Consider the following 26,551-nt stretch of genomic DNA (forward strand, 5'->3'; position numbering starts at 1 on the left):
TATAAAATTAGTATAATTTTACCCCTCCTCAAACCGGAAAAAGATAGGACAGATCTAGCTTCATATCGCCCAATCTCCCTCAATTACTGTCTCGCTAGGTTACTAGACAAAATATTCACAAAAAGCTATGGTGGCTTGTGAGCTCACATAAACTCTTACACAACAGCCAAACTGGATTTTGGAAGGGAAAATCGATAGTGGATAGTCTGTTGTTTACTGACTATCTTATTAGAGAGGCCCTTAATACAAAAAACCACCTATAAATTGTTTCCCTCGATTTCTGCAAGGCATTTGACAAAATTGGTATACACGCAGACAGATGCGACTGACAGACTGTCTCAACGCCCGCAGTATCTTTTGCTATGGATGAGGGGCCTCGATGTCAAAATGCAACCCGTCGGAAAACCAGAGAGGGGATGCAACGAGCAACGTGAAGGCGTCGCATCCAAGACAATAGAAAACGATAATAGTACTCAGACAGAACTTACGATAAGTCTGTCTCCGCTCAAGAAGGAGCACAAACTTTACGAAACATTACAGGATAGATCCATTCAGTTCAAGCCCTATCATATTCGCGAGGCAAATTATGGGGAAGCAAGAGAACGGATCCTAGGGAACGTCAACTCTTGTGAGAGAGAGACTGGACGGTCGAAAAGAAAAATACAGAGATTTTGGAGGGAAGTTCAGACGTGTCGGCAGTAGTTAGTCTCGGCGATAATTTTGAACTCAGATAACACGCTTTATACAGGGAGTGAAATAGAGAAGAACCGATACCTAGCGTTACTGGACTCAGGCGCGTCCATAAGTTGCATAGGGGGCAAAGCAGCTATTGAATTGGCAAAGACGACGCATTATGCAACGTCACGGCAAAAATTAGAACGAAGATCTATCGGAATCTTAGAAAGTCGATCGAGTCGATTTTGTAATTCTAGATCTTAAGAAAGACGTCTAGTTAGGCACAGATTTCTGGCGACAATTCGGATTACTAGATCAAATTGTGGGACTAGAGCAATTAGTATCGGAAATTGAGGAAGACAGAGAGGAGTCAAAACGTGAAGTTCCCTAAACTCACGCGCTTTCGACTAAACAAGAGCAGATGCTAGATTTAGTCATAACACAGTTGCCCTCCTATGAAAAAAAACGGTTTAGGGAGAACACCGGTGTTGGAACTTAGCATTGATGTTGGTGATGCAAAGCCTGTCAAGCAGCGACATTGGCCGATCTCACCAGCAAAAGATGAAATGATGTTTAAAGAAGTAGAGAACATGTTGGCATTAGGAATAATAGAGGATTCCAAGAGTTGATGGAGTAGCAATTGCGTTCTTGTTAGAAAGGGACCCAAGGTTCGATTTAGATTCCAGGGAAGTAAACAAACTCACGATCAAGGATGCGTATCCACTACCTCATGTGGATAGCATACTTAGTCGATTGCCACCAGCTAGGTACATTACGGGACTAGATATGAAACACGCGTTCTGGCAAATACCAATGGAAGAGAAGTCACAGTTCACAGTCTTCACTATTCCCAACAGACCATTGTATCAGTACAAAGTAATGCCTTTTGGTCTTTGCGGCTCAAACTCTGTGCAGGTTAATGGACATAGTTATACCACCAACCGTGCGCACGAGAGTATTCGTATACTTAGACGATTTTCTAGTTTTGTCAGAAGATTTCGAGTCACATCTGAAACTACTCGAAGAAATCGCAAGCCATTTGCGAAAGCCAAACCTGACAATTAATATAGCCAAGTCGAAGTTTTGCATGACTGAGATTAGATATTTAGGATATGTCATTGGGCACGGCCAATTGAAAGTCGACCCAGAAAAGGTCAGTTTTCCAGTTCCCAACTCGGCGAAACAGCTGAGATGATTTCTCGGATTGTCAGGGTGGTACAGGCGGTTTGGGGACAACTACGCTACAATCGCGACCCCACTGACAGACCTTCTGACAGACAGAAAAAGAACAAGAAACTCGAGTGGAATAAGTAAATAAAGCAGATGTTGACGTCGTCACCAATTCTGCGGATGCCTGACTTCCAGAAACAGTTCGTTTTTTTAAGTGTACGGGCTAGGATGTGTGTTGGCGCAAAGGAATGAAGACGGCGTAATTGCCTATAGCATACATGTCAGAAAAATTGTCGAAGGCCCAACACAACTATTCCGTTACGGAATGTTGGAATGTTTAGCAGTTATAAAAGAAATAGAGAAGTTTAGAGCCTATATTGAATTTTTATATATCCTATGTTGGATTTCCAAGTCGTCACTGATCATGCCGCACTGCGATGGCTTTTGAAGCAGAAAGACTTAAGAGATCGTTTGGAAAGGTGGGCTTTGAAGTTACGCGGACTCAAATTGAAAATAGAACACCGCAAGGGCTCACAGAACATCGTAGCAGATGCATTGTCGCGTCGCGAAGAAGGAACAATAGATGAGCTAATGGATGGTCCACTATCCTATTATTGACTTAGATTCCGAAGAGTTCAATTCAGCGCAATACAACAGTTACGAGAACAGATCAGAGCCAATCAAGACAGGTTACCGGATTTTAAAATTGTCGACTAGTTTGTTTACAGAAGCATCAAGCGGAGATGAAGTGCACGAACAATAAGCGTGGAAACTGTACGTTCCAGTCAACTTAGTTGACGATGTGATATCGCGAGGTCACAATCCTCCCGATTCGGCTCACATTGGCATGGCCAAGATGATCGAGAAGCTAAAGCGATATTTATACTGGCCAGGGATGGTAACTCAAATTCGTAGCTACGTCTCTGAGTGCCCCGTTTGTAAAACGAGCAAGAGTGCGAACACCATACTGAGACCACCGTTAGGGAAACCCACAGTATCGGAAAGACCGTTCCAGAAACTTAACATCGACTTGCTAGGACCTTACCCTAGGTCTAAGAAGGGAGGAAATTTCATTTCCTACACCCTTTGCGTAAGTTTACCGCCGATAGGATCTGTGACTACCTAGATAGACAAGTGTTTTATACATTTGGTGTTCCGGAGTCAATTTTAACAGATAACGGATCCCAATTCAAGTCAGGTCAATTTAAAGCATTTTTAACTCGGTTTGGAGTCAAGCACATATTCACGGCTACCTATCCACCGCAAGCTAAGGCGAGCGAACGTGTAAACCGATCTATACTAGCAGCAATTAGGGCGTACATAGATAGCGATCATACAAACTGGGATTCAAACATCGACCAGATAAGTGCATTTTTAAAGTCGAGTGTGCATCGGAGTACGGGATTTTCGTCGTGTTTCCGAGATTACGAATTACTCAAGATATTAAATGCTTTAACGGACGATGTAGCGTTGAAAACACCGGACTTTTTATTGTTGGCTCGAAAGAAAGCGAAAGAAAGAATCAATCAGTGTCATGAAGCAAACGCCAAAATTTACAATTTACGTAAATAAAACGTAAGTAAATAATGTGGCAAAGAAGTTCAGCAGTAAGCTAGCACCAGTGTTTATCAAAGCAACGATTTTTGATTTATAGTTTTGATATTCTCTTATGGCGCAAACGCGTATGAAGTTTATTTTCAATTTAATATTGAAGAGAGCACTTATTATAATGGAATAGACAGCTATGATTTGGGTCTGTTGCTTTTGGGATGCGGTTTTTAGTTACCTCCGAAGTCGTTTGAATCGGTAGAGAACATTTTTACAAGGGATACCCAATAGAACCTTATCGAGGTATCAAGAAAGGTTACTTACATTAACCGCAACTGGGACATTTTCTATAAACTCATTTCTACAGGGTGACAATAAATAACCCGGACAAACATTTTTGATCATAACTTTTTAAGGAACTGTATTTGAGAAAAAATGCAGATACACAACTATTAAATAGGTATTGTGTTAACTTATATTCAGCTGGTTTCGTAGTGGCTTCCTTGGGCTGCGATGCAGAGCCCTAAACGTTTCTGGAAATTTAGCGCAATGGGCCGCAGGAGGTTCTTCCGATAATCGATCCCATTCTCGGAGCAATGATTGCTTCAGCGCCTCCAAACTTATGTGGCATTAAGAACATGCCCTGGGCTCCAAAATAGACCACACACTATAGTCCATCGGATTAAGATCTGGCGAGTAAGGTGACCATTCACTGCATGTGATAAAGTCCGGGAAATTGGCTTTGCACCAGTCCTGAGTCAATTTGGCTCTATGGGCTGACGCTGAATCCTGTTGAAACGTCCACTCCGTATCACCGAAGTGCTGCTGGCCCCAAGGAAGCACAACAGTTTCCAAAACGTCCCGGCGGTACACTTCCTTATTGATTTTGACCCCTTGATCGATGAAAACAAGGGGTGTTTTGCCAGTGGCGCATATTCCTCCCCAAACCATTAAAGACTGCTCAAATTGACGGCGCTCGATTATTGCATAGGTACCTGGAGCTTTAGCAGACCAAAATGTATATATATTTGTATTAGAAAAGTACAAGCTATCGATAAATGCATTTTTTTAAGGTCAGCATCATAATACATTTATAATAGATTGCTTCAAAAATTGTCCGGGTTATTTATTGTCACCCTGTATAAACCCAAAAACAGATTCATCTTCTTTAATTTTTTAATCGTATTAACTTTAATAAGAGTGTACTAACCAATAATATTAAAAACATAGCGGAGAGCAATCTCCTCATCAAACTAAAATTCATTTTTAATACGAAAGAAATAGAATATACTCGAATTTTTATAAAGAAACAGAACTTTGAGTTAGAAAACGATATCAAATTATATAAAATATTTAACACTGAAACAATAGCCAACGAGCCAAAATAATTTTCTTAATCCAAAAACCCACAATTAATACTAACATATACCACCTATAAACAAAATTAGATTACGTAAAAGAAAAGGTTAAACAAATTGCGATAGTGTACCTATGCCACGGGGAAGATACTTCGGATCCCAAGTCTCAAAATAAATCAAAGTCCTGATAAGACTTTGGCGGAAATCTTATCAGGAACACCAGCGACATTCGGGGCAAAGGAAACCGACCAGGAATAACGGATCTGGCAATCAGAGGGCGTAAGCATCGTCCTAATCAACATCCTAATAATTTCTTCGTGTGCTGAAAAATTCAACTTCACCGGTACAGGCCTATTAGAAATAAAAGACTGTCCCACTACTATCAACGTTATTATGTACAGAGGCAATATTGGTGAATTCAACGAACTCTTGAACGTAACTTTAGAATAAAAACAAGAAAGCAAAGCTAACTTCGGGCGGAGCCGAAGTTGATATACCCTTGCAGCTAAAACCGGATATATATCGCAAACATCGGATATAGTTGGCCGATCCTTATGGGAATATGAATTGTGAGGAGATTTAGTCTCCCCACACGCGAAGACAGATAGCCGGGGGCAAGGGGGGGAGGCCGAGGAGGCGGAAAAAGGGGGTCAACCACCGGTCAACAACCCGGGCAGCCCAAGGGAACGTCGCCAGGATCAGTACGGGGGGTTGGGGGGAAAGGTGAAAGCCAGTTACCGTGGGTTCTGGCGAAGGGCTACCCGTGGGAGGACGGAATCTACGTGGAACGTAACGGTGGCAGGTGAAAGGGTAAACGGCGCCACCCGGGGGAAGAAGGAATCGACGTGGAACGTAACGGGTCCCGGGGCAACGTTGGGAAAGTAGTCCAGTGGGGAGTCAGCACGATGCGCAGGCGTGCCTTAGAAAGTGTGGCGGAGTGAGCGGCAAGGAGCAGAGGGGGGGGGTTGCGACGAAGAGTGCAACGGGCCCTGGAAGCCCACCGGTGCACCACGCACCAGCAGCAGAGATCCGTGGCCGAGGGAGACGAGGGGCCACGGACAGCGACCCGCCAACGGGAAAGTGGCGTGATTCTGGAAGCAGGATTAACGGCAGGAGCAGAATCCAGGAGGATTAACGGGCGCTCCAGTCAGTATAAAAGGAGGCCCACTGGAGCGGCTCGGGACGAGTCTTTTTAGGAAGCTTGTAGCGTTGAGTTGGAGGACCGCCTGTGGAGAGTCCGCCATTCAAGGGTTAGAGCGTTTCTAAAAGGATTCGGGTTTTGTTTGAGTTGAAGGACCGCCTTTGGAGAGTCCGACAGCCAAGCGCAAGGAGAGCGATTAAGAAAATAAGGAAAGGATCCATTGCTGGACTTTCCTCCGGAAACCCAGGGTCGTGTAGACGAGTTGGTTCATTCCCGAACACGGCAGGTAGCCTTGCAAGGAAGTGAGGAAAGGATAAAGTCTGGCGTATGCCTTACCGACTCCTGAAATCATAACCAACAGGCGTGGTCCTGCGAGACAAGGATAGACCAACTCGAGATCGCACGCCCGGTGTACACGAGACGTAAAGGACGAGACACAAGACAGAACCAGGGTGGGGAGACCGAGTTTAGCCACTCCCGAACACGGCAGGTAGCCTTGCAAGGAAGTGAGGAAAGGATAAAGTCTGGCGTATGCCTTACCGACTCCTGGAATCGCAACCAACAGGCGTGGTCCTGCGAAACAAGGAGGCATACTTGGGATCACACGCCCGGTAACCACGAGACATACAGAACTAGGGAGACAAGGATCCGTTGCTGGACGGTTTCCTCTACAAGCCCGAGGCGTCAGAGTCGAGTTGAGCCATTCCCGAACACGGCAGGTAGCCTTGCGAGGAAGTGAAGAAGGGATAAAGTCTGGCGTACGCCTTACCGACTCCTGGAATCGCAACCAACAGGCGTGGTCCTGCGAAACACGGATCGGCCGACTCAAGGACTCGCGTCCAAGTCACAGACCAAGTGAGAACACCCTGGTCACCAGCCCCGCCACTACAAACTCGGGTCCGCCGGAGCGTATGCACGGTGTCCCGGTGTAGCGGGTGCGCGACGATAAGATCAGGCACACGGCGGCTTCCAAACCTGGCACCGGAGCGTATGCACGGTGTCCCGGTGTAGCGGAGACGTCACACGGCAACTTCCAAACCTGGCGCCGGAGCGTATGCACGGTGTCCCGGTGTAGCGAAGGCGGCAGTCAGCAAACAAACTCCCAAACCTGGCACCGGAGCGTATGCACGGTGTCCCGGTGTAGCGGAGGCGAGCGACCGCAGCCAACCGTCAGATCAGTCGTAGTCGACCCAAGGGGGTGTCTTCTCAAGGTCAAAGGGCAGAAGGTAGCGGAATCGCTGGCAGCGCGGCGACAGGAGTACCATCGGCGACGGAGTAACGGCGGCGACGGAACAGCGGCAGCGTATCCCGGCCAACCCGCATAGGACGCCGACGACGGAGCCAACAGGAACGGAAGGAGCAACGAATCAAAGAGAAAGAAAGCCTTTTGTAGTGTAAAGAGCTCTCAAAATAAAGAGTGTGGAAACTTCAAGCTATTTGTATTACTTTCTGGGCTTGGGCAATCACGTCGAATCTATAAATTCGGTGGAACGGATCCGCGAAACTCTGTGAGCTAGTCGCGGCAAATTGTAGCGATCAGCAGCAGGAAAGACAGTTCGTTACACCTGGCGCCCAAACTTCGTGATTGCATTTAGCCTAGAAAATAACATAGCAGAAAGATGGGAAGAAAGAATTGGATCTACACATTGAGAAAGGAGGAGCTGAGCGAAGTGTGTAGAGAGATCGGTCTACCAGCAGACGGGACTGTGGAAGCGATGAGATCCTCAGTGGCGAGGTGGGTCGACGAAACCAAGGAAGAGGAGGTACTGGCGCTAACGCACGGCCTAGAGGAAAGGTTTGGACAAAGATCAACCCCCAGGCAAAGAGCAGCCAGCGAAACAGAGAAGTTTATAGAGAGCCTGGCGGTACCAGATCCAAGAATGGGAAGGAGCATAGAACCGCAGTCGAGAAAGTATGTTCCGGCCCCGGTGGATTACGCCAAAGTAGCCAGACAGGTGCGAGACTGGTCATTTCGTTTCGACGGCACAGGGGACCCGTTAGAGTTCCTGGACCGAGTAACGTGGTCCGCAAAGACATACGGATTAGACATAAATACAATCCCCAGAGCCATGCCAGAACTACTGCAGGGCAGGGCCCAAAGATGGTTCATCATGAACGACGAAGAATGGCCAACATGGGCGAGGTTCAAGGCAAGCTTCGAGAATTTTTTCCTGCCGAAAGGATACTTCGAGAAGTTGGCGGACCAAGTTCGCCAACGGAAGCAGCGTCGTGGAGAGCCGTTCAAAGAATACATGGTGGACCTTCAGTCACTAATGAAACCATTAGGCAAAACAACGAAAGAAGTGATAGAGAGGCTCGTCGAAAACTGCATGCCAAGAATGAAAATGTTCATAAGGCCGTACGCCTGCGCATCTTTAGAGGAGGTGATGGGTTTAGCAGAGGAGTTTGAAGAATTGGCGCAGGAGGAAGAGGCCTTTAACAGGCAAGTGGCCACAGAACAAAGGTGGAGCCACAGTCAGCCGGCCGTAAACGAGAGGTGGCAGAGAGAAGGACCGCAGCATGGTGAAGCGGCAAGGTACCAGAGGGACCAATGGACCCAGAAAGAGCAACGGGACGAGTTCCACCACCAGGCCCTCCAAAACACACAATGGGCACCAAGGTGGCAAAGAGAGGAACCGCGCCAAGGCCCACCGGAGCGTCAGAATAACACGAACCAAAGTTGGATGCCGAGATGGCAGCCCGAGACCCAGCATAGGTCGGCTCCGCAGCAGCCTAATCAGCAGTGGGCAGCAGGGCCAAGGCAGGGTCCGGTCGAGAACCCAGCCCAGGCATGCAACCGATGCGGTGGCATGGGCCATTGGGCCAGCGGGTGCAGGAACCCGAGGCTGCTTTTCTGCAAAATGTGCGGCGCGACAGGAGTTCGAAGCACAGAATGCTGCCAGAGGGCGGGAAATGCGCAGCGGTCCCAGCAACAGGGAGGAGAGCAGGGATCGCACGGTGCTGCCTCTCGAAATTAATAGGAGGACTAGCCGGAGAAGAGCAACAGTTGACGGCAACCATCGAGGTCGAGGGCACGGAGGTGAAAGCCATGCTGGATACAGGAGCGACGGCAAGTTTTATATCAGAGGACCTAGCAGAGAGCCAGGAAATAGCCGGGAAACGAGTCGCGATAAAGAGGCGGGTAAAGTTAGCCAATGGAAGCCATACAGAAATACGCGCCGCATTACAGGCTCGGATAAGCTTCGGCAACAGGACAAAGACACTGAACCTGCTGGTGATGCCAGGCATGGAGGACAGTCTGGTGCTGGGATGGGATTTCCTCAGCGAGTTCGGCGCAACGGTGACATGCGCAGGCCACCGCGTTACCATACCCAAAAGGGAGAGATGGGGCGGATGTCTGGAGGATAGACTGTCCGTAGCAGTGTCCGGATGTCCAGAGGTATGGGAAGACGAACGCAATAAGAGATTTATCGAGAGTGAGCTAGAAGCGTTCGCCGTCCAAACAGGATGCTCGAACATAACTCAGCACAGGATCACCATGAAGGACGACATTCCCATAAAGCAGCGATATTACCCCAAAAACCCAAAAATACAAGGGGAAATAAACGCAAAAGTGGAGGAGCTGTTGGAAAAGGGATGCATTGAGCCCTCGAATAGCGCATACAGCTCACCGATTGTAATGGTGAAGAAAAAGACGGGCCAGTGGAGAATGTGCGTGGACTTTCGGCAAATCAACGCAAAATCAGTAAAAGATGCGTACCCAATGCCACGAATAAATTTCATATTGGAGCAACTAAGGGAGGCCAGATTCTTCAGCAGCCTCGACTTGAAGGACGGGTATTGGCAGATCCCTCTGGAGGAAGGAAGCAGAAAGTACACCGCCTTCACCGTTCCAGGGAAGGGTCTGTACCAATGGAAGGTGATGCCGTTCGGGTTGCACTCAGCCTCGGCAACATTTCAAAGGGCCCTTGACCAGGTCATAGGGCCGGACATGGCTCCACATGCCTTTGCGTATCAGGACGATATCATCGTGATCGGACGCACCAAGGAAGAACACATGGCGAACCTAAGAGAAGTGTTCAGAAGGTTGAAAGCAGCAAACCTGCGGATAAACACGGAAAAATGTCATTTTTTCAGGCAGGAACTGCTATACTTGGGACATAGAATAACGAGCCAAGGGATCGGCATGGATCCGGGGAAGGTCGCTGCCATTACGGAGCTGCAACCCCCGACAAACGTCAAGGGAGTACGACAGTTCATAGGGATGGCGTCATGGTATCGGCGGTTCGTCCCAGATTTCGCAGGAATCGCGAAGCCCTTGAACGATCTGCTACGAAAGGGGACGAAATGGGAATGGACCCCCAAGCACCAGGAGGCGTTCGAGACCCTGAAGGCACGGCTGGCGGAAGACCCAGTTCTGGCGTGCCCAGATTTTGAGAAAAGGTTCGTGCTGCAAACGGACGCAAGCGACTACGGCGTCGGAGCGGTCCTGACCCAGGACACCGAGGAGGGCGAACGAGTGATCGCATACGCCAGTCGAACGCTGATTGGAGCTGAAAAAAATTACTCGGCAACGGAGAAGGAGTGCCTAGCCATAGTATGGGCGATCAGGCAAATGAGGCCCTACCTGGAAGGATATCAGTTCGACGTAATCACGGATCATATGGCACTGAAGTGGCTCAACAACCTCGAGAGCCCGCTTGGAAGAATAGCGAGGTGGGTGTTCGAGTTGCAGCAGTATGACTACGTCATCAGCTACAGGAAGGGTAAGCTGAACGTGGTCGCCGACGCGCTATCTCGCCAGCCGGTGTTGGAGCAATTCAGAAGAACCGTGGATCTGGAAGTCCAAGAGTGCGTGTGGATAAACGCGTTAAAGGAGAAAATGAAGGCAAGCCCGCAAAAATTCCCGGACTACGTCGAGGAGGGCGGTTTGATTTACCGTCACGTTCCGCATAGAGCAGGAAGCGAGGAAGTGGCGTCATGGAAGTTGTGCGTGCCCACGGAGTCGAGGCAGCAGGTCCTTAAAGAGAACCATGACGCACCGGCGGCAGGACACCTAGGCGTGAGGAAGACGATAGCCAGAGTGGCCGCCAGGTACTTCTGGCCAGGGATGCAAAGAGACATCCGGAAATATGTCAGGAGATGCGAAACTTGCCTAAAATACAAACCATGCCAGATGCAAGCAGCAGGACAAATGCTGACACAGGTCCCGGAAGAGCCATGGGCAACGGTGTGCGCGGACTTCGTGGGTCCATTGCCAAGATCTAAACATGGGAATACAATGGTTTTGGTAATGATGGACCGGTTTTCGAAGTGGACGGAGATAGTGCCACTGCGGAAAGCAACTACCGAGGCACTGCAAAAGGCAGTCAGAGAAAGGATTGTCGCTCGGTATGGAGTTCCAAAGGTGATGGTGACGGATAACGGCGTACAATTCACCAGCCGCAGCTTTAAGAAGTTCCTCGGGGAGCTTGGCGTGCGCCACCAGTTCACCGCACCATATACGCCCCAGGAAAATCCAACAGAAAGGGCGAATAGAACGATCAAAACGATGATCGCCCAGTTCGCTGGGGAGGACCAGAGGACGTGGGACGAGCACTGGCCAGAGCTCATGCTGGCAGTAAACTCGGCAGTGTCAGAGTCGACAGGGTATTCGCCTTGCTTTGTAACGCAGGGCAGGGAGCCCAGGATGCCAAGAGCGTTGTTCGACGAAAACGCGTTGGGCACAGGAGTTGGGCAAGGAACGCCCACGGAGAACGCGACGAAGATGAAGGAAGTCTTCGAAATAGTGCGGAGAAACATGGAGCGGGCGGCCCAGGACCAGGCGAGGCACTATAATTTACGGAGACGGAAGTGGAGCCCAAAGATTGGCGAAACGGTGTGGGCAAAAGAGCACCATTTGTCGAAGGCAGCCGAGGGATTCGCAGCAAAACTGGCGCCGCGGTACGATGGGCCCTACACGGTCGTCAATTTCGTTTCGCCGGTAATTGTCATCATACGGCACGGAAGAACAAAGAAAGAGAAGAGGGCACACGTGAGTGAGCTGAAGTGCCAAGACATGGGATCACCGGCGAAGGAGGAATAGAACGGCAACCGGCACAAGTGCACAATGGAAAACGGGATATGTCCAGTAACGGGAGCTTTAACAGGTCCAGTCACGGAACAGTAACGGAGCATATCCAGTAGCGGGAGTTGGACGTGCTATAAAAGGCGGCGCCTGGGAGGAGCACGGTCTATTCAAAAAAAAAATCAACGAAGCAACATGAGCAACATGTCAGAGCCAACGATGATCGTCTCGTCCGACGAGAGCGATTTGGAGATAGTCGGCGATCCCACATGGAGCGGAAAACGGATCAGGACGGAGTGGGCGATCCAACGGGCAGCAGGAGGAAGGAAACACATTCCGGTCGGTCGCGCCACTGTGGAGGAGCGACGCCGGAGCGAGGCGTTGGAGCATAGGAGGAGATCGGAGAGGTGCCGCCAGCGGAAGGAGGCGATGGTCACCATCACGGAGATGGCGAGGAAGAGGGCCCAAAGGGCAGAGGAGATCTGCGAGGAGATCGAAAGGGAGTGGAGAGACGTGAGGAGAGATGGACGGGAGAGAGCCATGAGGAGGGCGATGTCGAGGAGGATGCGGCTGCGACGGGCAAGGCGGCTGGTGGAGGCTGCGAAGAGGAGGAAAGCCACGAGGAGGACCCGACCAGCGACGCGGTGGCCCGCGGTGCCACCAACACCACGCCCTCGGTCGGAACGACCGGAGGAAAGGGAGGTGGCAACGGCCGCCAGGAAGAGGCAGCAGGAAGCAACGTGGCCTGCGGCACCACCTACACCACGCCCAAGGAAGGAGGATAAGGAGGAGGAGCCATGGACGAAGGGGCCGTGGGTGTGGCCGACACCAAAGAAGCCGGCGCTGGGCCGGCAGCACTCTTGCCCGGAGGAGAGGCCAACAAGGCCGGTGCTGATGAGGTCAGCGTCGGATGGAGGTGACAAGGAGGTCCCAGAAGAAGACTGGCCGCCGGAGCTCTGTGTGAGGGTGGCGGCGGAGGTGGAGAGGAGGCGCGGACGCACCGGAAGGTGGTGTGTCATGGCACAGGTTGGAGCCGTATGCTTCCGAGTGCGAGGAGGAACCAACGGCGTGAAAGTATTGAGAAAAGTATAAAAAGTAAAAGTCAAGAAAAATTTATAAATAAAAGAAAGCAAAAAAAAAAAAAAAAAAAACAAACCAATTAATTAAAAAAAAAAAAAAGGGGAAACAACAAAAAAAAAAAAAAAAAAAAAAAAAAAAAAAAAAAAAAAAAAAAAAAAAAAAAAAAAAAAAAAAAAAAAAAAAAAAAAAAAAAAAATAAATTAATTAATTTAAGCTTAGGATATATAGAAAGAGGGGGTATATATAAAGAGGGGGTATATAGAAAAAATTTAAAATAGGAAAGAAAAAACATAGATACATATATGTATAAAAAAAAAAAAAAAAAAAAAAATTATTAGAATAAAAAAAAAAAAAGAAAAAACTCTAACTGAAAACAAAGATAAAGAAAAAATAATTATAAGGAAAGAAGAACAACAAAAAAAAAATTAAAAATTGTAGATTATTAAAGAAAAAGAATATATAAAAAAAAAAAAAAATTATTATTATTAAAAAAATTAATAAAAAAAAAAAAAAAAAGAAGAGAAAAAAAAACAGGGAATAGGGTACATAGTCTAGGTGCTCTAAAAGGGTCCCAGGGGAGCGCACAGTCGTTTTCCGAAGGAGGGGGGAAGTGGATAGGTATCCACACCAAAATAAGAGGGTAACCGAGAATGTCATTTTTTTTGGGGGGCCCATGTTCAGCACAGCGCATCAACGCCGATGTCCAAACGGCTCTGTCGTTTCCCGAAGAAGGGGGGAAGTGTGAGGAGATTTAGTCTCCCCACACGCGAAGACAGATAGCCGGGGGCAAGGGGGGGAGGCCGAGGAGGCGGAAAAAGGGGGTCAACCACCGGTCAACAACCCGGGCAGCCCAAGGGAACGTCGCCAGGATCAGTACGGGGGGTTGGGGGGAAAGGTGAAAGCCAGTTACCGTGGGTTCTGGCGAAGGGCTACCCGTGGGAGGACGGAATCTACGTGGAACGTAACGGTGGCAGGTGAAAGGGTAAACGGCGCCACCCGGGGGAAGAAGGAATCGACGTGGAACGTAACGGGTCCCGGGGCAACGTTGGGAAAGTAGTCCAGTGGGGAGTCAGCACGATGCGCAGGCGTGCCTTAGAAAGTGTGGCGGAGTGAGCGGCAAGGAGCAGAGGGGGGGGGTTGCGACGAAGAGTGCAACGGGCCCTGGAAGCCCACCGGTGCACCACGCACCAGCAGCAGAGATCCGTGGCCGAGGGAGACGAGGGGCCACGGACAGCGACCCGCCAACGGGAAAGTGGCGTGATTCTGGAAGCAGGATTAACGGCAGGAGCAGAATCCAGGAGGATTAACGGGCGCTCCAGTCAGTATAAAAGGAGGCCCACTGGAGCGGCTCGGGACGAGTCTTTTTAGGAAGCTTGTAGCGTTGAGTTGGAGGACCGCCTGTGGAGAGTCCGCCATTCAAGGGTTAGAGCGTTTCTAAAAGGATTCGGGTTTTGTTTGAGTTGAAGGACCGCCTTTGGAGAGTCCGACAGCCAAGCGCAAGGAGAGCGATTAAGAAAATAAGGAAAGGATCCATTGCTGGACTTTCCTCCGGAAACCCAGGGTCGTGTAGACGAGTTGGTTCATTCCCGAACACGGCAGGTAGCCTTGCAAGGAAGTGAGGAAAGGATAAAGTCTGGCGTATGCCTTACCGACTCCTGAAATCATAACCAACAGGCGTGGTCCTGCGAGACAAGGATAGACCAACTCGAGATCGCACGCCCGGTGTACACGAGACGTAAAGGACGAGACACAAGACAGAACCAGGGTGGGGAGACCGAGTTTAGCCACTCCCGAACACGGCAGGTAGCCTTGCAAGGAAGTGAGGAAAGGATAAAGTCTGGCGTATGCCTTACCGACTCCTGGAATCGCAACCAACAGGCGTGGTCCTGCGAAACAAGGAGGCATACTTGGGATCACACGCCCGGTAACCACGAGACATACAGAACTAGGGAGACAAGGATCCGTTGCTGGACGGTTTCCTCTACAAGCCCGAGGCGTCAGAGTCGAGTTGAGCCATTCCCGAACACGGCAGGTAGCCTTGCGAGGAAGTGAAGAAGGGATAAAGTCTGGCGTACGCCTTACCGACTCCTGGAATCGCAACCAACAGGCGTGGTCCTGCGAAACACGGATCGGCCGACTCAAGGACTCGCGTCCAAGTCACAGACCAAGTGAGAACACCCTGGTCACCAGCCCCGCCACTACAAACTCGGGTCCGCCGGAGCGTATGCACGGTGTCCCGGTGTAGCGGGTGCGCGACGATAAGATCAGGCACACGGCGGCTTCCAAACCTGGCACCGGAGCGTATGCACGGTGTCCCGGTGTAGCGGAGACGTCACACGGCAACTTCCAAACCTGGCGCCGGAGCGTATGCACGGTGTCCCGGTGTAGCGAAGGCGGCAGTCAGCAAACAAACTCCCAAACCTGGCACCGGAGCGTATGCACGGTGTCCCGGTGTAGCGGAGGCGAGCGACCGCAGCCAACCGTCAGATCAGTCGTAGTCGACCCAAGGGGGTGTCTTCTCAAGGTCAAAGGGCAGAAGGTAGCGGAATCGCTGGCAGCGCGGCGACAGGAGTACCATCGGCGACGGAGTAACGGCGGCGACGGAACAGCGGCAGCGTATCCCGGCCAACCCGCATAGGACGCCGACGACGGAGCCAACAGGAACGGAAGGAGCAACGAATCAAAGAGAAAGAAAGCCTTTTGTAGTGTAAAGAGCTCTCAAAATAAAGAGTGTGGAAACTTCAAGCTATTTGTATTACTTTCTGGGCTTGGGCAATCACGTCGAATCTATAAATTCGGTGGAACGGATCCGCGAAACTCTGTGAGCTAGTCGCGGCAAATTGTAGCGATCAGCAGCAGGAAAGACAGTTCGTTACAGAATATATAATCCAATTTATTACAATACAAAATCTAAAAAAAAGTCTCAAGCTTCTATCTTCAAAAATACCAAAGTTGGTATTTCTACCAAAAACCATTTCCGATCGTACAGTTATATGTCAGCTACAAGATATAGTCAACCGATCGTTATGAAATTTGGTAGATCGGATAAACTGACCAAAAATAGAATGTGTACCAAGTTTCTATCATCAAAAACACGAAAGTTGGGTCATTTCCGATCGTTCAGTTATATGGCAGCTATAGGATATAGTCGGCCGATCCTTATGAAATTTGGCATGTCGTATAAGGTTGCCAAAAAAAGCTCTCACCTAAAATTTGAACTCTCTAACTTTAAAAACACCAAAGTTATACCATTTCCGATCAATCAGTTATATGGCAGCTATAGGATATAGTCGACCGATCCGGGCCGTTCCGACTTATATACTGCGTGCAAAGAAAAGAATGGTGTGTGCAAAGTTTCAAGACGATAGCTTTAAAACTGAGAGACTAGTTCGCGTAGAAACAGACAGACGGACAGACAGACGGACAGACGGACATGCTCATATCAACTCAGGAGGTGATCCTGATCAAGAATATATATACTTTATAGGGTCGGAGATGTCTCCTTCACTGCGTTGCACACTTTTGACCAAAATTATAATACCCTCTGCAAGGGTATAAAAATTTTACGATAATGAACGAGATTAGCGAGACAGCGATCGAAGACCGCCTTTACATACTATTGGTAAGGAATAGCCACAATGGCAATAATCTCAATCCTGATCAGGAGAAAAAACAACCAACAACACTTTTTACCCCTGAAACAACACTGCAACTCGTGTCGACCATGCCTTCACTCTGGCCGTCACTTCACTCTAGGAGGGGAGGAGTTACCGACGACGTCACTAGCCAGTGAAGTCACGGTCACCTATTGCCACTGCACATCGTGTCTACACCTCGATGACACCCAATACGGTCAGCGCCCGGTCGTATGCTGACTAGGAGGATCATCGCAAGCACAAGTATCCGGCCCATTGCTGAGCTAGGCACTTTTGCAGCCTATACACATTCATTCTTTGTCTTACTTTAAACTTCTTTGTAAAACCTTTCGGGAGAATATACTCAGATCATCATTAGAATCCAAAGGCATTGGTCTCAATATAATTCAAATCGTAAAATACTTACACCACTAAAACACCTTCAAAACCACTCCACTCCCTCCATTTGGTAACTCGCGCCTAAAAGTTCTGTCTACAAATACAGCTTATAATGTATTGTTCTTAATCTTGAAGAATAATAAGTGGTGAAAATAAATATAGCCGAACTTTGTTTGTCATTCAGGATTGATTCGTTTCTTGCCATTCAAAACACTTGGAAATCCTCAAGGTATTTATAAGATGTTTATATTTATTATACCCTTGCAGAGGGTATTATAATTTTGTCCAAAAGTGTGCAACGCAGGAAAGGAGACATCTCCGACCCTATAAAGTATATATATTCTTGATCAGGATCACCTCCTGAGTTGATATGAGCATGTCCGTCTGTCTGTTTCTACGCGAACTAGTCTCTCAGTTTTAAAGCTATCGACTTTAAACTTTGCACACACCATTCTTTTCTTTGCACGCAGTATATAAGTCGGAACGGCCCGGATCGGCCGACTATATCTTATAGCTGCCATATAACTGATTGATCGGAAATGGTATAACTTTGGTGTTTTTAAAGTTAGAGAGTTTAAATTTGACACGAGCCAAGCTACTCTTGGCAACACATTACGACATGCCAAATTTCATAAGGATCGGCCGACTATATCTTATAGCTGCCATATAACTGAACGATCGGAAATGACCCAACTTTCGTGTTTTTGAAGATAGAAGCTTGGGACTTTTTTTTAGATTTTTCATCGTAATTAATTGGTTTTATTGTGATGTAATCATAAGGTTCGGCCAACTTCATCCGATGTTTGCGATATATATCCGGTTTTAACTGCAAGGGTATATAAACTTCGGCTCCGCCCGAAGCTTTCCTTTCTTGTTTTAGTTTAGTGTATGTAAAAATATTTTAGGTAATAACAAAGTAACCAATTCAAACAATTTCTGATTCAAACAATCATCGTAACAAAGTTAGACATACATATATGAAATATCAGCAAAATGCACAAAAGTCGTCCATATTTAACTACACTCTCCAATGAGCCACGGCCAGGACACTTTCGCATGTAAGTTATGAAGTAATCGAACTACTCATTTAATGTGATATTAAATTCTTATTATTATTTTTTTCTAAAGGACTTATTCAAAATTTGAAAACGAATGTAGGTTGCTTTCCAAGGTGCAAAAAAGTTTAGGTGATATCAATGTAAAACGAAACAAAGAAGACAACATAATTTTACTGACGCACAAAGTTTCACCAGCCACTGTTGTGGTAAAAAACATTCAAGACAATAAACACACTGACACTATAATAAATATAAGGGATCATTATTTCATGTGCCACGCAATCATTTTAAAACTTTACTCAAAACAAATGTTTAAAAATTTGGAAAAAAATATGTTGAATATTTCCACACGTCAATTGTCTCCAAATGGCTTTAGTAATGTTTATCAATGGATGATTTCGGAAATGGGAAAAATACCCATGCTTAATATGCCCGAAGTTCTCAGAGCTGCATCATATTTGGAAATAACTGAGCTTCTTGAGCATGCCTGGAACGTTCTAAATAGTCATATCTATACTAATTTTTCAGCATTTAATATAATTTTTGAAGAGCGCCACGCCTATGAACTGGATGAAATTAACGAATTGATGGCTAGCCGCATATCCAAAGCGACTTTGATAATACTATCCAGTCGTGAATTTCTTTGCCTTAATGAAAATCAGGTGTGCCATTTTCTAGCATCCAGCTCTTTGGCAGTAAACTCAGAAATGGAGGTGAGTTAATAAGGAGGAAAAGGAAGTAACAAAAAAGTATACCATTTTATTTTTAAAACTCTTTTTATTTATTTATATATATAGTTTATATTACTTTATATCCTTGCAGAGGGTATTCTAATTCTGGTCAAAAGTCCAACGCAGTATATGAGACTTCTCCGACCCCATATTCTTGATCAGGACCAACTCCTGAGTTGATCGTGTCCGTCTCTCTGTCTGTCTGTCCATTTGTCTATAACTCATTGATCGGAAATGCCAAAACTTTGGTATTTCTAAAGTTAGAGAGATTATCTTTTCTATGGGTTGTACTTCAAGTCAACTGATCTAACAAATTACCGGGATAGGGATCGGCCAACTAAATCTTCGTATTCATATGAGTATCGGCCAACTTTATCCGATTTTTGCTATATATATCCGATCTTTACTGCAAGGGTATATCAACTTCGGAAACGCACGAAGTTAGCTTTCCTTTCTTGTTTTTCTTTGACGTAAAAAAACCTTCTATTTTGTGTCGTTTCAGTTATTATACAGTGCTTTTATGTGGCTTAATCATTTGTGGCCATGTCGCAGATCCAGCACAGCTAAAATCCTACAAAATATTCGATTTGCTTTTATGTCTCCAACAATGTTGGACAAGTTTAAAAAATTGGAATGCCACAATACAGGCACCTTTAGCAAAATTTTTAATGAATTTACTAATCTACCAAAACTAACACAGCTTATTCAGGATGCATTATTTTGTAGCACCTTAGTAATAACCACAAACAACGAACCAACTTACATTAAAGAAAATTTAGAATACACTCAAATCAAGTCGCTAGCTCCACGTCGTTGGATGTTCGATACTCGATGTGAACATCACCTAACAATGAGACAACAATGCCCCAACATGCAATACATATCGTTTGAACAATTTAAAAATTATTTATATATATTAGAGAAGTCTGAAAGAGATTTTGACCAGTTCATGGAATGTGGAGATGATAATGAAGATTCCAAGAAACAAGAAGATTGTCAAATTGAAACTAGCTTGGGCAAAATAACGATACATTCTATGTTGAATGTCAAGCATTTATCACAGTACATAAAACTTTTGACTGGAAACATAAATTTTAATAAAGCAATCACATAATATATACTTGATAATTGCATGTTTAAAATAATATAATAAAGAATCTGTAAATACAGTCGCATACTATCTCAAGTCGGAGCTTTTTAGTGCTGTAATCTAGGGTACCATCCACAGGCTAATTTGTTTTGTCGTGAAATGGTGTACGCGAGGAAGCTATTCACTTCATACACAAATGATTATGTTTTTAGGTTACCATAAATCCTAGTCCACCTGGAAACCACTGAATCATTTCGTCCCATTCCTTGGAAGCTATGAAATGACCGGGAGTGCTCATACAAGCGTCAAGGACATATTTTGTTGAAGATTTTTGGAAATTTTAAGGAACTTCAGACTCTGATAAATAAAGACAGCCCCCCAATAATAACCTTACAAGAGACACACCTAATGCAAAGCAATATTTATGCTGTCCCTAAAAGTTATGCAATGTGGCAATTCTAATGGCAATTCTGGTGTGGCAATTCTAATACACAAAACAATAGAGTTTAAACATTAAAGAAATCATCTTAGGATTCGACTTTGACGCTCTATTATTGAAATATGCTCTAGGAAAAAAATTAACATAATATCAACATACCTCCAACCTAAAGCTATCTTAAATGTTAGTAGTCTTCATTTCGTACTCAGTCCACCTAAAAATAAACCTAAAGCGATCACCTACCGATCGTAACCAACCTGTTAATAAAAACCCCAATAAGCCCAAATAAAATAATACTTAGCAGTGCACATCTGCGCATTCCAATGGCCTTCCCAACAGTTACCTAAAGGACGCCCTGGTGGAACAAAACTCTTCAAACCTTCTGCAAATCAAAAAAACAAGCATGGAAGTTACTTAAAAGAAATATGACCAAAGAGAACAAAATAGATTTCAGGAGAAAGAATGCCCTTTTTCGACGTGAGTTAAAAACAGTGTACCACTTGCCATAGCAGAAAGCGACACCTATGCGCCGCATTAGGCAGGAAGGTGCGCCATCTGTGGGAGATAATGGGTTATATAGAATGAGGAGGCGCCTGGAATAATTAAATCCAGGAGTTCGCCATTTGTGGACTCCAGGAGGCTGCCCGCCTTAAATCCCGCGTCGGTCTGGCTAGAGAGATTTGGGGAGAGCATTCCCTAACCAGCCTTACATAAGAGCAGACGGTTATATCAACTAATGGAAGATAAAAAAAAAAAAAAGAAAACCCAATCTTTGCAAGTCTTTTGTTTGTTGGATTCGAGATTCGAGTCCTAGTGTCAGCTTCGTAAAACCTGAGTGAGTGTGGAAATGAAAAAAAGCAAATAATTAGAGGGCAGTTTTTTATGGTGCGTTTATGTTGGGTCTGTTACTAGGTGGCCGGCCAGAGCGGAAACACCAGCAGACACATTGGAGGCCGAAAAGAAAAAGGAGGACTCCGGGCGTTCCGGTGGGACCGACGGCGCAGATCAGCATCTCCGGGCATATAGCAGCGACCAGCACTTCCGATCGGGTACCGCCCGCGAGTTCGCTGTGAGACAAACGAGCGAACGGACAAGAGGGAAGATTGGTGTTTAGTTCATCGCGACGAGGGGCTCCGAGCGGGAGTAAACCGGCGGTTGCACCGGCGACAAGGCCATCGAAGACAAGGAGAATCGGTCCATATATTTTTTTTGTGTTGTTCAGTGATGGTTGGTGGAAAATTCTACTAACCATGGTGCGTCAGAAGTCATAAGTATTTGACGACCAAGTTCTTCCCCAGTCCAATAGAGTGAGGTATATGCTTAGCCCCACCAGCAAAAAGATAAGAGAAATGTGCCCTTATTGTTTTGGTCCCCGACACCACGGCGAAAATTTTTAAACTAGCAAAGGATAAATTTATTTAAAACAAAAAGAAAAAAATTAATAATAACAATAATACTTTTAAGTTTTGTGGGAAAAACAAAAAGGAAAAATTTTGGTTGATGTTAAACTTTTGCTAAATAATTTTTAAACATTAGGTAAACATTTAAAACATGCCGTATTAAATTTTATGTAAAATAAGTAGGTTTATAAAGAAAATTCTTATTTGTGAAGTGTCCCCCACTTCCCCTTTCATCACCGACGAAAGCGCTTTCGACGAGGGATGCTAAAGAGGCAAATCGTGAGTAAACCTATTTTATGTATTATTTTATTTTATGGCATGATCTCCCGAATATAAAATCGTATATATATTTATTCAATCAGAAGACCAAAATTTAGTTTCCCCTTTTTTCCTAAAATTTTTTTTGTTGTTTTAATTCGTTAATGTTAATTTGCCCTAAATGTCTTTTTAAATGTCCGTCGTCATTTGATTTATGCGTTCGAGGATAGTTTGTAAGATGTTCATTATTAGTCTAGTCCAATAAATAATTATAATGTTCTAAATTCGGTATTTTAGCCGCAGCGGCAGTTTAAGGATGTAGGAGAAGCCAAAAGACAAAGGGGTCACTCGCATGAAGCGGGGCTGAGTGACCTAAGGTAGGGTGGGCAAATATGAGTCGCCCCTAAAACACCTGGGTGACTCCGGGTTAGCCGAGGAAGGATAGGAGCTCCCTAGCCATAGGGGGATTTCGGGACTCATTACCGGAGCATGTCTTGTCGCGAGCACGCAATTTAAAATCAAGATCCATACTTGTGATGGGCACCGCTGGGAACTGGCAAATAACACCCCCTTGCCGACGAGCCGAAGCCGGATATCATAGCGTGCGCTGGCTCCCAGCCGCAACACCAGCCCTTCCCCATAATTGGTTACTACTGTAGCAATCGTTACAACGGTTACAAAATAAGCCATTCAAAACTCTTGACATTCAAAACTCAAAACAATCCTCTTGAAAACCTAACCGATCAACAAGATATTGCTAATGTGTTCTACCCAATCTGGTCGACCGACTCTCATGACGACAAGTTTTCTAACGAATTTCATACATGTAAAAATAATATTCTAAATAACTCATTATAACCTCCTCCAAGTAAGAAAGCTGCTCCAATAGAAGAAAACATAACCTTCCTTGAATTTTTTTCCGCCCTGGCTTCTCCGGGAAAACTCCGGGCTTAGAAAGAATCAACTATCCAATGGTTAAAGCCTTACCTACGACCATAAAATACAGACTTATTGAACTTTACAACAAAATACTACATATTCATATACCACAACAATATAAAATTAGTATAATTTTACCCCTCCTCAAACCGGAAAAAGATAGGACAGATCTAGCTTCATATCGCCCAATCTCCCTCAATTACTGTCTCGCTAGGTTACTAGACAAAATATTCACAAAAAGCTATGGTGGCTTGTGAGCTCACATAAACTCTTACACAACAGCCAAACTGGATTTTGGAAGGGAAAATCGATAGTGGATAGTCTGTTGTTTACTGACTATCTTATTAGAGAGGCCCTTAATACAAAAAACCACCTATAAATTGTTTCCCTCGATTTCTGCAAGGCATTTGACAAAATTGGTATACACGCAGACAGATGCGACTGACAGACTGTCTCAACGCCCGCAGTATCTTTTGCTATGGATGAGGGGCCTCGATGTCAAAATGCAACCCGTCGGAAAACCAGAGAGGGGATGCAACGAGCAACGTGAAGGCGTCGCATCCAAGACAATAGAAAACGATAATAGTACTCAGACAGAACTTACGATAAGTCTGTCTCCGCTCAAGAAGGAGCACAAACTTTACGAAACATTACAGGATAGATCCATTCAGTTCAAGCCCTATCATATTCGCGAGGCAAATTATGGGGAAGCAAGAGAACGGATCCTAGGGAACGTCAACTCTTGTGAGAGAGAGACTGGACGGTCGAAAAGAAAAATACAGAGATTTTGGAGGGAAGTTCAGACGTGTCGGCAGTAGTTAGTCTCGGCGATAATTTTGAACTCAGATAACACGCTTTATACAGGGAGTGAAATAGAGAAGAACCGATACCTAGCGTTACTGGACTCAGGCGCGTCCATAAGTTGCATAGGGGGCAAAGCAGCTATTGAATTGGCAAAGACGACGCATTATGCTAACGACGCATTATGCAACGTCACGGCAAAAATTAGAACGAAGATCTATCGGAATCTTAGAAAGTCGATCGAGTCGATTTTGTAATTCTAGATCTTAAGAAAGACGTCTAGTTAGGCACAGATTTCTGGCGACAATTCGGATTACTAGATCAAATTGTGGGACTAGAGCAATTAGTATCGGAAATTGAGGAAGACAGAGAGGAGTCAAAACGTGAAGTTCCCTAAACTCACGCGCTTTCGACTAAACAAGAGCAGATGCTAGATTTAGTCATAACACAGTTGCCCTCCTATGAAAAAAAACGGTTTAGGGAGAACACCGGTGTTGGAACTTAGCATTGATGTTGGTGATGCAAAGCCTGTCAAGCAGCGACATTGGCCGATCTCACCAGCAAAAGATGAAATGATGTTTAAAGAAGTAGAGAACATGTTGGCATTAGGAATAATAGAGGATTCCAAGAGTTGATGGAGTAGCAATTGCGTTCTTGTTAGAAAGGGACCCAAGGTTCGATTTAGATTCCAGGGAAGTAAACAAACTCACGATCAAGGATGCGTATCCACTACCTCATGTGGATAGCATACTTAGTCGATTGCCACCAGCTAGGTACATTACGGGACTAGATATGAAACACGCGTTCTGGCAAATACCAATGGAAGAGAAGTCACAGTTCACAGTCTTCACTATTCCGAACAGACCATTGTATCAGTACAAAGTAATGCCTTTTGGTCTTTGCGGCTCAAACTCTGTGCAGGTTAATGGACATAGTTATACCACCAACCGTGCGCACGAGAGTATTCGTATACTTAGACGATTTTCTAGTTTTGTCAGAAGATTTCGAGTCACATCTGAAACTACTCGAAGAAATCGCAAGCCATTTGCGAAAGCCAAGCCTGACAATTAATATAGCCAAGTCGAAGTTTTGCATGACTGAGATTAGATATTTAGGATATGTCATTGGGCACGGCCAATTGAAAGTCGACCCAGAAAAGGTCAGTTTTCCAGTTCCCAACTCGGCGAAACAGCTGAGATGATTTCTCGGATTGTCAGGGTGGTACAGGCGGTTTGGGGACAACTACGCTACAATCGCGACCCCACTGACAGACCTTCTGACAGACAGAAAAAGAACAAGAAACTCGAGTGGAATAAGTAAATAAAGCAGATGTTGACGTCGTCACCAATTCTGCGGATGCCTGACTTCCAGAAACAGTTCGTTTTTTTAAGTGTACGGGCTAGGATGTGTGTTGGCGCAAAGGAATGAAGACGGCGTAATTGCCTATAGCATACATGTCAGAAAAATTGTCGAAGGCCCAACACAACTATTCCGTTACGGAATGTTGGAATGTTTAGCAGTTATAAAAGAAATAGAGAAGTTTAGAGCCTATATTGAATTTTTATATATCCTATGTTGGATTTCCAAGTCGTCACTGATCATGCCGCACTGCGATGGCTTTTGAAGCAGAAAGACTTAAGAGATCGTTTGGAAAGGTGGGCTTTGAAGTTACGCGGACTCAAATTGAAAATAGAACACCGCAAGGGCTCACAGAACATCGTAGCAGATGCATTGTCGCGTCGCGAAGAAGGAACAATAGATGAGCTAATGGATGGTCCACTATCCTATTATTGACTTAGATTCCGAAGAGTTCAATTCAGCGCAATACAACAGTTACGAGAACAGATCAGAGCCAATCAAGACAGGTTACCGGATTTTAAAATTGTCGACTAGTTTGTTTACAGAAGCATCAAGCGGAGATGAAGTGCACGAACAATAAGCGTGGAAACTGTACGTTCCAGTCAACTTAGTTGACGATGTGATATCGCGAGGTCACAATCCTCCCGATTCGGCTCACATTGGCATGGCCAAGATGATCGAGAAGCTAAAGCGATATTTATACTGGCCAGGGATGGTAACTCAAATTCGTAGCTACGTCTCTGAGTGCCCCGTTTGTAAAACGAGCAAGAGTGCGAACACCATACTGAGACCACCGTTAGGGAAACCCACAGTATCGGAAAGACCGTTCCAGAAACTTAACATCGACTTGCTAGGACCTTACCCTAGGTCTAAGAAGGGAGGAAATTTCATTTCCTACACCCTTTGCGTAAGTTTACCGCCGATAGGATCTGTGACTACCTAGATAGACAAGTGTTTTATACATTTGGTGTTCCGGAGTCAATTTTAACAGATAACGGATCCCAATTCAAGTCAGGTCAATTTAAAGCATTTTTAACTCGGTTTGGAGTCAAGCACATATTCACGGCTACCTATCCACCGCAAGCTAAGGCGAGCGAACGTGTAAACCGATCTATACTAGCAGCAATTAGGGCGTACATAGATAGCGATCATACAAACTGGGATTCAAACATCGACCAGATAAGTGCATTTTTAAAGTCGAGTGTGCATCGGAGTACGGGATTTTCGTCGTGTTTCCGAGATTACGAATTACTCAAGATATTAAATGCTTTAACGGACGATGTAGCGTTGAAAACACCGGACTTTTTATTGTTGGCTCGAAAGAAAGCGAAAGAAAGAATCAATCAGTGTCATGAAGCAAACGCCAAAATTTACAATTTACGTAAATAAAACGTAAGTAAATAATGTGGCAAAGAAGTTCAGCAGTAAGCTAGCACCAGTGT

At 45.6% G+C, this 26,551-nt stretch overlaps 1 long non-coding RNA gene across 1 annotated transcript; it reads left to right on the top strand.

The window, feature by feature from the left end:
• The first annotated feature begins 5,171 nt into the window (after nucleotides 1-5,171).
• LOC138926599 (uncharacterized) lies at nucleotides 5,172-21,279 on the top strand. The gene is made up of 5 exons (XR_011443168.1): nucleotides 5,172-5,186; nucleotides 17,940-18,092; nucleotides 18,163-18,841; nucleotides 19,326-21,187; nucleotides 21,265-21,279. It is a non-coding gene; the product is annotated as an uncharacterized lncRNA (long non-coding RNA).
• The last annotated feature ends 5,272 nt before the right edge of the window (nucleotides 21,280-26,551 follow it).

The sequence above is a fragment of the Drosophila bipectinata genome, chromosome XL (genome assembly GCF_030179905.1).
Source record: "Drosophila bipectinata strain 14024-0381.07 chromosome XL, DbipHiC1v2, whole genome shotgun sequence".
Taxonomy (NCBI): domain Eukaryota; kingdom Metazoa; phylum Arthropoda; class Insecta; order Diptera; family Drosophilidae; genus Drosophila; species Drosophila bipectinata.